Below are 11,780 nucleotides of genomic sequence, written 5' to 3' on the forward strand. Positions count from 1 at the left end.
GACCAAAAGTGCTGAAGCCCTCTAATACATTAGCAGAAATATTTATTATTTTGGAGCTAACATTTTAATCCAAAATGTAGAATTCTCTTCTCATTAGATATAACAACAAATACAAATTTGATACGTATTGGCTGTGGTCTAAGCTCACCTAAGGCGTAACGTTTGCAAAGCGAAATGCTTTGTTTTAACAGCCTCAGTCAAACTTCAAAGGGGAGAAAGTGAAGCTAATATGGTTGCATTTCACAAGTGGCTTTGATGAGCAAATTTTGCTTTTTCAACTTAGAAATTGGCAATAACATCTTCGTGCAAAGGAAGCACCAAAGATGCTCACCTTTTTTTTCGCGCATTCATTGGATGTCGTTCCTTCCCCCCCACCCCCCACTCTATATAGCTAAAAAATTTGGTCGTTTTCACACACAAAAAACGACAACAGGCGGAGATCATTTATCATCAATGATGGTTTGGCAGTATGACAACTGTGTCTCTGCTTTACAGTGACAAAGACCGAATCTGCTATAAACTAAGTAAAACAAATTCAAGGAACTTGCGAAGCAGAAAAGTTTGTGTATAAAGAAGGTACTGTTGCTCTATTCAAGGCGGTGAATTGAAATGGATATTTACAAATAAAACCAGCTGAAGACTCTGGTCAATGCATAAAAGCTGCAAGTAGCTAAGATGGACATGCACTGTGGCTAATATTATAATTTTCATAATGCTCTTTTATGTTGCGCTAGACTCCTCCAGTGAGGAGCCCGCAGAGCTGGTCAAAGAGTCTTTGAGAGTGAGCAGAGCCGGGCAGCTCGGAGCTGCTAACCCCCCGCCGGAATGAGTGGCACTGCGTGGCCCAGCTCGGGGCTGCTCTTCCTCCGCCTGCAGCACCTCGGCGGCGGCAGCGGCAGAGGCGTCCTACTTAAAATTCCCATTTCCAAAGGCAAATCACTGCCATGACATTACCCCTTACCCCCTATTTCCCCCCCTCTCCTCTGTTTTGGGGGCAACTCTAAGTCTCTCTTTCTCGTTGTAATCTACTCTTCTCTTGCATCTTCCTTTCAATGTTCACTTTTTGGGGGAGATGCTCTGTTCCCACTCCCTCTGCTTCACGTATGGCTCTAATCTGATTACTCAAATCTAATTGGTCCGATTCACTCGTATCTCATCCTATTTTATTTGAAAATTGTTGTTCTGCCAACATTAGCTGCTTCCTTTAAAATCATGCTGCTCACTTTCGTGTCACTGCTTTTCATTCTTTCGCGTGTCAGTTTTCATTTTGTAATTCTTGCTTTCTTCTAATTTCTTTCAGTGTAATTTCTCTCCTACTTTCGTGTCGTTCTGCGGTGTCTTTTGGACGCTTTTCTTCTATATAATGCTCACTCTCTCCTTTCTCCCCCTTCGCGCGCTGTTCAATGTTTTCTTGTCAAAATAAGCTTTATCGCACTCTGTTTATCCATCTTACATGTGTGTGTGTGTGCGCGTCCCGGTCTCTCCTTACAGCCACCCGCAGTATAATCACTTCAGATCAATTTCATAATCAGTTACGATATCGCCCCCTCCCTAAAAAAAATACACAATTCTCCAAGAGTAAAATTCTTCACATCGCCGTTGTTTTGTGTTTCTCGTGGGTGTCTTTCAAAGGCGTTTCATTTTTCACACGTGTGCTATTCTGCATTTTTCTTCTTAACTGCGTCTAAAACGTACAATAATACAAACCTGGAGCTCGAATTACATTCATTGATACTGTGTTGCTATAGTGTGCCATTATCTGTGGCACCGTGGAAATCGCTTCAAACTTTGTAAGCGATAACCCTTTTATTCTAATTCATCATGTCCGGACATTCTTTTGTTCTTTATTTTCTTGGAGATTTAAACACATATAAGATGCAGTTGATAAGTTTTAAACGAAGCTCCCTAGAATATGCAAAACATTTCACATAATATTTCTAACACGTTCTTAAACGTTCGATTAGACCCAGAAAAACGAGAGGGAGAGAAAAAATAATGACTTCAACTCTGATCATTTAAATCTCTTCCTAAGCCTGAACGGGGCACAAAGATATCCCACAAAAGAGTGTGTATATATGATTCAAGTATATCCATAATCAATGAAAGTGAAACCAAACTAAAACTCTTGTTTTATTTGCCTGAAAGGGGCTCCATTTATCATCTCACAAGACAGCTTCAATGATCTTTATCTGCTTTGCCCAGATTCTGACCCAAATTCAGCATTTTTATGGAAAATTGCAGTCAGTTTGATTGATGAAATCTAAAGGCGCCTAAAACGGCACCAACGATCCCCAGCAGTGAAACTCCAACTGTGCATCAATGTTTGCATTGTTCCTGTGAAAAAAAGTGGAAAACGGATAAAAAGTTAGCGATTATTGTTAAAATTGCATATCTTTTAAAAGGAGATTAATGGCCATGCTCACGTATACACACAGGTACATAACTCCAACGTGTACTCCAAATACAGTTCCGCACAGAAAATGTATATGCACGATTCAACTGTTTAATGAAATGCTCAGCAATGTTCTAGTGCAACGTTCAATTCTTTATAGGAAACGCGAATCAATAGCAAAATTCCGTTTTAGTAGACACAGTTTTATGTTATTGGTAATTACCGCTTCTGTGCATAAAACGCGACATCAAAGGGCTCGCCGCAACAATTAAGTTTAATGTTTATTTATCAACTATAGACCGTTTCATAAATCATGTTCGGCCAAGAGGTGTGCATTATTGCACCATATATCAGATGCCATTGAAAATGATTCATTTATTGATGCTGGATGCTCCGGGGCGCTGTGAACTCCGAGTTGGGCCTTCTTGATCTGTCTATTTGGTTAAACCAACCTAGTATCCACCAATCATACAACTGAAACACTCATCTCATTGATATTCCTAATAATATATTTAAAATACGGAATATCGCTGCTCTTTACAGATCGAATGCAAAATCAGCACTTTTACACAGTAACGTCATCATTTTTGTTTTTGTTTGTTTTTGGAAAATAACTTCTTGAATATTTCAGAGAATCTTTCAGAAAATGTTTTACCAAAGTTACTTCGAAGACTTCTATTTAGCTTTAGTGAACTACAAGGTGGATTATAGGAGTAAACAAAAACACACTGCTAGATATAAGCTTGCAATCTAGAACTTTAAATGATGCCCCCAAAAACGCCATTCCGCAATCGGATAGGACAGAGGTAAACGGGTGGTTCCCGTGCCGGAATTGTCTTGTTTGCTTTGATATATTGCTGCAGAATATTGACACCTACCCAATTATTCTAATTTGCGCCCTTTTATTAATAATGGAAACGTGGCTCCCAGACATGGTGGTAGAGTGGAAGTTGATGAATGTAATCCTACTTAGAATGGGGTAGGGAGGGGGGGGGGGGGTGTTGGAGATTGACTCGTCGCTGTACCAAGGGGGTTTCTATAAATCTTCTTTTAAGTTTTAACCAGTTCGGCCCTTACACTCCTTCGGGTGCCGAGTGGAGAGTGTGCTGGTGTGCCAATGTTCAGGAGCAGCTGTTCCTAAATACAGACCAGCCCTTGTCAATTAAGGCGTTGACAAGCAGGTCCACACAGCCTTGGGCGTTTAGCAGCCAGCACTGTGCAGCCCCTACAATTAGTATCAATTTTTACAGGGACCTCGAGGGCACAAATGCACAGCCAAGTAAGAAACAAAACAACAGGCAACGCCAAAGCTAGAAGCAACCGGAAATTTGGATGATACTGAGCAGATGATTATGAGGAGGCCATTTGCGAATGCCTTCTTTCCGGGGTTCATATGCAAAGACTTTTTTTTATCTGTACATGTGCTCATTCTATCTGCCAGGCTACAACGCTAGGGCAAGCATCAAGTTCTAGAGAAGATGAATGAAGACATTATTTATCATCTATGAGCAAAAGTTCGTCCCTTCCCGTGTCCTTTTGTGACCAGTGTCACCTCCTGCAGCTGGTGGCATGAAACGCTCCCATGGTCCTGGCCTTTGGCCCGGGACGGTTGGACAAGGGACGTTGCTCCAAGGAGCACAAATGGGCTGCCTCGGGTCAGAGAGGCCAAGCTTCCAGCAGGACTACAAATACACCCAAAACTGAACGAAACAAAACCCGGAGGAACAAGGAGGCCTGGGGGATCATTAGCGAATGTGTTTGTTTAACTAATTAGGAAACTGGTATTCAGGGGAAAGTGGCTTGTTAGACACGATACCGCTGAGGCAAGGCAAGATTCAGAATGCAGGAGGACAGGGAACATCGCAACTATGACTAGGTGACCCTGTGAAGTTCAAGAACAGAACAAACAGCACATGCCACAGGGAACAGCAGTCAACTGGAAGGCAACAAAGCACATGACATTGAAAAAATTATTCAGTATTAAATATGGGAAAGTTTAGGGAGAGGGGCAAGGGGTCAAGAAAAGTCAACAAGAGAGCAGGTTTAATGAATGAAGGAATTTAATATCAAAAAAACATAAATCTTCAAGTGAGGGCAGGGACATTATGAACACAAAAAAGGACGAGTGTTCAAGTCAACACTGATTTAATAATGGCACCAAAACGGATTGCTCCATCTTGTTAACATGTGATGTAAAAACTTAACAAGGGATAAAAGCTCTGAGTAGTCCGAAGAATGACAACACACAAAGGCCTATGCGTGAATTACGTTTTATACATTTTACAAAATAAATACCCCAAACTACTATAACATAATACAGATCTTGCAACAAAAATATGATACTAATTGTAGGGGCTGCACAATAAAAATAATTAAGAAATGCGCATCAAATTATACAAAATCGCCGACAAGAGCAAAGACAGTTTAACAAGTTATTTTATTCATGTCAAGCAAAGTACCTGCCAGACTCAACTCACATTAATAATAGCGTGTTACCAGACACATGTGTGCACACCGTAGAACACACACGTTTTTCCATCAACAAACAGCAAATCCTAAGTTTTAGAAAGGGTAGCTGTTTTTACTGTTTTGTTAACTGCCGGCTGTAAACGAATTGAGTTCAAGTTCTGTGAAGGTCTAAGCATATCTGTTTTTGGGTAAATTGTAATAATGTATTATTGCACAATGTGTGTGCACACACCTGCTGATGGCCTCCATGTTTGATAACAAACAGTTCTCATTTCTATCCGTACCCTATTTGGGATTTAGCACAGGGTATTCTGGTTCCCCGTGTAAATCTAGACGCGATGTCGGTTAAATACAGAAAATTACAGATTAGATCATTTGGGTGGCATGTTGCACAGTGCGCTGAGGTCAGTGGCAGTCAGTCCATCCATTAGGAGACAATAATTGCCGCAGGTCTGACAGAATGTCGTGCACTTCTGGAGACACCATCAATCTCTATCCAGTTATCCTATTGTGTATGGCTCGCTAATCCGGCTCATCAATTCAACATTTTACTTATATTTTGTCCAGATCACCAATAGCGATGCAAGTATTTGTCCACACTGCGTCAATTCTTCCCTTTGAAATTATTTTTTTTCTAAGCAAGAAATCATACTCCTGACCCACCATTCTTTTGTTGTGATGTATATCTATGTCAGTTGTATTCATTCTCACTGCCTTTGCCTTACATAACACTTCTTGTTTACTTTCGAGCGTTTTTCGCGCACTTTTCTTTGCCTTTCGGCTTGCTAATATTTATCACACTCTTTTTTTCGCTCGTTCTCTTACTGTTTTTTTCGGTGGTTTTAATTGGATTCCATTCGCAACTTTTCAAACCACAGACCACACAGTCGCACATCACTCCTCCTCTCCCGCGTCCCTCTCCCGGTCTCCGGGTTCCCAACCATTCTGTCTCCCTCGTACCCCGGCTTCATATTTCTTCATCGAAACGCAATTATTAGAGAAATCCTTCCCTTTCTGACAATTTAATAGGACAAACTAATCATCTCCCATTAATCATCTGACATTTCCCATTCATCTACTCAGGAGCCGAAAACAAAGAATGTTTTTTTCCTTAGGCTTGTCCACTTCCCAGTCTATTTTAGGACCAATTTTAGGTCAACAACTGTACACAATACCACCCTTATGTGCCTGACTGATCGTGTTTATGAAACCAATATTTCCTATGTATTAATAGGAGTTTGTGCTCTTCTAGAACGTGATTTAACTGCGACCAAACAAAGATGAACTGTTCACTCTTCCAACAATTTGTCAGATACACTTATGTAATGTATAGCTTATTTACAACAAATGTAGTTTTACAGTAAAGTTCCGTGTCTGGTACAGGCTCAAACTGTTTATAGTGTGATGATGGACTGTTAGTCAAACAGCTCAATTTAGCGATGGTTTGAAGCAATTCTTGAAGCATTTTTCCGAAGGGAATCGCCAGAACAAAATTATTCCAACGGGACTTCACCTCAAGGAACTCTCCAATAACGTCAATCCTGGCAACAGTCGATTACGGGATAATTTTTTAATATATATGCAATAAATGTTCAATTTGTTACAATGAATGACAGAAAATAATACCGGCAAATTTTAATATACATCCATTACTGACAAATGATCTACACGCATGGTATATTTAAGTTTGATTAATTTATTTGGAGATTATTTTTGATAAAGCAATAAGTATTACGATGAGCCTGACATTTGCTCTTCACTGGGGGTATACAGATGAATATCTCTCATTAAAGTAAGATGATGAAGTTGTTTAAATGTTATTAATAATTAATAGCTTGCAATTAATTTTCCACATTGCCGTGCTTTAAAAAAACAAAAACTCATCAATGTTTTACAGGAACGAGCCAAATCCCAGTGTAACGCATAGAAATTGACAAGGAAGATCTCTATTCGCTACACATTCTGCATTGACCCTTTATCATTGAATGCAAACACTTATCATTATACCTATTGAGGATGCTGAACGTTTCGTACGGCACTCGAACAGTACGTAAATGTTCAAGCAGTAATTCAGGGGCAAGATATGGGTTGGTGAGGAGATGTGCGAGAAAAGGGTGCTCCAGATCAGGATGGCAATCCGTGCACCTGCATTCCTCCGAAATATGAGTCAACATTTGAGGTAGAAATCAGTTGATATGTGAACAGGGCAAGCATGGTCATCGAGGGAGTGCGACTGTTCTCTGCGTCAGGTATTAAACGTAATCCATTATTCGTGAAGTACAAATAAATATGGAATATGTATCCCCGTTTCGCAGAACGACCATTTATTTATAATATTTTAACTAGGAATTACATGGAATTGAGATTTTGTATTTAGGGATATAAAACATTTAAACTCCAAATTTGGCTCTAAGCAGTCAACTGCCAATTCCGCCTTCATGGTGCGGCTCTTGTCCTATTTGATTACCGGCAGGTTGATGCGAAATGGAGCCAATACAAAATAACGACCAGGTAAAATTGCTTAACTTCCCCATCCCTTTCCCGGTGCAGTGGAGCAGAAGGCACTGGAGTTGATGCCGTCCATCCACAGCCGGGATTCTCACCCCCATCCTCCCCTTTTACTCGCTGGAGTACATTTAGACTGCAAGGGAGTGAAGGAATTTGAGGAGAGCGCGGAATAGTGATGCTGAGGCCAAGATTGGTTATTGAATGTCAGAGCAGGGTCGATTGGTCTACTCTTGCTCATGTTCTTTTTCCCTCACCTTTCACCAAAGGCCTCCCCGTGCCAACGATATTGCCGTTAACTCTTTATCTCTCCAAAGATGCTGTCTGACCTGCTGAAACGGCCATTATTGCGGCACAGGTTTGCTCTATGTGTTTTTTTCCTTGCACTTCTACTATGTGCTGAAATAAGATATAATTCAGTTTGTTCACCGAGTCAATGCACTCTTCTATTCTTTCCGGGGTCCTACGATAAATACGTTTCAATTTAAAGCAAGTTCCGCCAAATGGTCATTGATCTGAAGGATTAACGCCCTTTCCCTCTTCACAGATGCTGCTTGACGTGCTGAATGTTTTCAATGTTTTGTTTTTGCTTTAGATTTCCAGCATCCGTCGTGTTTATTTGGATCTTTGTGCCCCCACTTCCTTTCGAGTTGTTGTAAATGGATCCTTCTATAAAATGGTTAACACTGGAAACTTGGACTGATGCACAAGGCCACGTTACTGACTGTCGAAATCCAACAACAAGAAAAATGGTTCCGCATTGAACTTCTCGCCTTTATCACAGAAACCCAAATGACTGACTCATTAAAGTTAGTTTAACCGTCAAAATAAGCGGCAACTGGAAGATGAAATATAAACGTGGGTGTATAACTTCACTTTTAAATCTTCTAACTCTTACTGATTTATCTTTTATTTTCATAGTCTATGCTGAATTTGTGGAGAATTAAATTCTGCCAACAGTTCTGGGCATCCGTGAGTTCCGGCATTTTGGGATCACCACAGTCTGTGTCACCGAAACACTGTCTTTATTTCGGATTGTCGATGGCTTTAGTTCGGTAACTGACCCAGAAAGTCAATGTAAAGGCAATTGCGGAATACTAGGCCTGGGGAGCAAACGTGTTATAGCTTCATCCTCACTGTGAGGCTCCACCCTGCACTGATACTAACCCAACGGAATCCTGTCACATTACCGAACACACGCAGAGACCATACAAAACCACTTTGTCCCCAATGGACAGATCTCACCACCATCCACTTGCCGTTCTTTTTATCCTCTCCTCTTAAACGCCGCGGTGTAATATCCTTTTGCAAAAGCACAAAGATTAAAAACTAATAAAAGATAATTATGGCCACTGTTATGTGCCACTTAGCTGGGCAGTGTGCGCTGATCTAGGACGTAAATGCTAAAAAATCACAGGCAAAGCCCGTAGCAAATTAAAATACATAAGAAAGTGAAATAAATCCACGTATGGGAATAATTCGGAACTGCTTTAATGTTTAGCATTAGGGACGGCGAGATTTTATAGTTGCCGAAATGCAACATAAAACCAGGGCAAAAAGTGAAAAGATCTATTTATTTTCTTGGATTTTTTTCGCTCAGTTAAATGTTTTCTGAGGCGTTAACTGATTATAGTTAGAAAAGGGGAACGATATCAATCCGATGCGATCCCATTAAAGTGTATAATTCGATTAACATTAAGAAGGCATGTTTGTATTAAACTTTGTCTATCTTGACATTTCCAATGGGGTTGCTGCTCTTTTTTTTACTGCCACTGTATTCAACAACAAAGGAAACGTATTCATAAGAATGTTCCCTTTCCCCCTTGTTTTCTCCTTTCTCTATTTTCTCGTTTGTATTCTCTGGTTCTCTTTCTTCGCTCTGTTTGCTTTGGTGAACTTTTCTTTACGGCTGAGAAAAGAATCGGAGCCTTTTATTTTTCGATTTCATCTGAATTCCTATTTTTCTGTAGCTTTAATTCTTGCATTTACTTGCTTTGACTTCTCTGTCAGACGTGTCGGGTTGCATTCTTTTGTCTCCTCCCACATATTCTATAGGAAATTCTTCAGAAAACGCCTGGTACCCAGTGATGAATCAGCTTTAAAATGGAGCAAATGAAACGAATACCGAGGAAGCTGGTTTCCTTAGTAATTGCTCTTGTTTTGGTGAAAATGCATATATTTCGTTTATTGTTGGTGCATCATAACAGCAGGGGTTGCAAATGGAGATTATGGAAGCCACGATTTAGGTTAATATTTGTTTATAAAAAATCATCCTCCTGTTAAGGTTTTTTTAAAGAAAAAAAACGATGGTCAATATAGAAAGAGGTGCAAGAGCATTTAAAGATCAAAAGCACTGTTAAACTATATGAGTAATCACAATTGCGCATTTAGACAGACTATATGGTGCAAAGAATTACGCTAACGTTTTATTCACGATTTACATCAGACTGGAATTCTCAACAAATGCTCACAAATTAGGCTACAAAGCTAAAGTCCAATTCCCTTGAAGATATATTCTAAGGTTTGTTAGTTTCAAATTACAATAGGGTGAGGATATTTTTAGTGAACAAATAAATTATTTTCTTTTGAAATGCGTAAGTTAATTTTTTGAATATCATATAATTGCGTTTTTTTTTACCAATCACCCACATTCAAACCGATGTCTCCCGGTTTAAATGCACACCAGCACAAACGGAGCAATGGAATTTTACTCTAAGTACTTATTATTTACCTTTACCAAAGGATATTATATTCGTTGCTATGTTTTCTCGCGTTGACGTTGGACTTTATTGTTTTCAAGGTGATAAATAACTGCAATCGGCCGCTGGAGAAGGATTTCATTTTTTGAGCAGGAAAATAAATTGATTCTGATTTTGTAAGATTACAGTGATCTCTATACTGTAATTTTAATCAAAATATGTGGAAGAAATATTCTGCGGAGTCCTTTTCGACATTGCCGTGGTTGTAGACACATAATAACTCATAAGGAAAGACTGATTCAGGTTAGATAATAAAAAGTAATGTACTCGGAATTAAACCCCTCCCCCATCTCACTTTAAAAACGTCGTGCACAACATGTACATTTCACTCTTCCAAATGATGCATTCTATTCCACCTAGGAATGTGCATTTACTTATAAATAACTGTACACTGTGAAATATTTCCTTTTGACGCTGAAAAAGCTGAACAATATTTTACAACCGTTTTTCCAAAGCAGCTAAATTTAAAAAAATAATATCTTCTTGAATATTACAGACATATACAATATGTCCTTACAATGTAATCGTCTTTACGCGAAACCTTTGTGTTCACATCGGTAATTAACGCGGCTATTAACGCGCCGCTATCACATTAACATTATAGGTTTTTGTTTAAAAAAAGAATAAAAGATCCAGGAGAATTGTTCATTTTATTATTCATTTCGGATTTTGCGTTGCCAGATACATGCAGCAATGATCCGTTCAGTACCTCAAAGACTACATCACGCCGGATAGACAAAGGAAATATCAACATTTACATATAATATTTGAACAGAAATTCGTGTTTTTAAACACCAACACAAAACGCACACATTTCTTTACGATCTTAACTGTTTATTGTAACCTCAATAGCACTGTAAACTAATGTAAAGGCAGTTAAGATATCGTATGTTTCGGACACAACGCGCAAAGCAGATACATTTATATCCAGTGCTATATATCCACGTCGACACAAATATTAAGGCCATAAACGCTGCTTTCAACTAAAACAATTCGCACATTTCAGTTGTCCCTAATCTTAAAATATTATTCAAAAATAGGGGAAAACAATTAAGTTTGAAATACCAATACTTACAGACTGAACGGTAAACGATTATAGTCTGAGTTATTTTTTTCCTCCATGTAGAATATGTAATATATTTCTGTTACAATCCACACATAAACAAATGTGGGATTTTTGCATCATACCGCACCATTTTATACATGATGAGCCATCAGTAATAGGATTATTAAACAAAAAACAGTCTCAGGCGCTGGCGTTAACCTTTTAAAATTGCTAATTAAGTTTTGAACTGAAAAATTAGATTCTACATTGCTTACCATTTTTGTTGATGGTTAAGCTGTTTCCAGTCACATTGCATATTAAAAGCAAAATCGTTCTGAAGTAGCATGCAACTTTACATTTTAAATATACCCAATTTCCCATTGTATTTGATTCTTTAGAATTAAGTTGGGATTATTAACCAACTCTGTGAGCTAATATTATATATGGATAAACTAATTATAGTGAAAGCTGCCTGTGTCAATTACTTGAAATAGACAGATTCACGGCGCCCTCCTGTGGACGGACTCTCTGTTATTCTGCTGCGGATCATTTTATGCTTGAAATTTACAATGAACGGGTTGACCGAGTCATTATTTCAATGCCAATTTCT

General features: G+C 39.0%; 1 long non-coding RNA gene across 1 annotated transcript; it reads right to left on the reverse strand.

Annotated features, from left to right (window-relative positions):
- Window positions 1–2,102: 2,102 nt before the first annotated feature.
- Window positions 2,103–11,299, reverse strand: LOC116974118. Its single transcript, XR_004412290.1, has 2 exons — window positions 11,201–11,299; window positions 2,103–2,334 (listed from the first exon to the last, which is right to left on the reverse strand). It is a non-coding gene; the product is annotated as an uncharacterized LOC116974118 (long non-coding RNA).
- Between the last annotated feature and the right edge of the window lie 481 nt (window positions 11,300–11,780).

Source organism: Amblyraja radiata, chromosome 1, assembly GCF_010909765.2.
Source record: "Amblyraja radiata isolate CabotCenter1 chromosome 1, sAmbRad1.1.pri, whole genome shotgun sequence".
Taxonomy (NCBI): Eukaryota; Metazoa; Chordata; class Chondrichthyes; order Rajiformes; family Rajidae; genus Amblyraja; species Amblyraja radiata.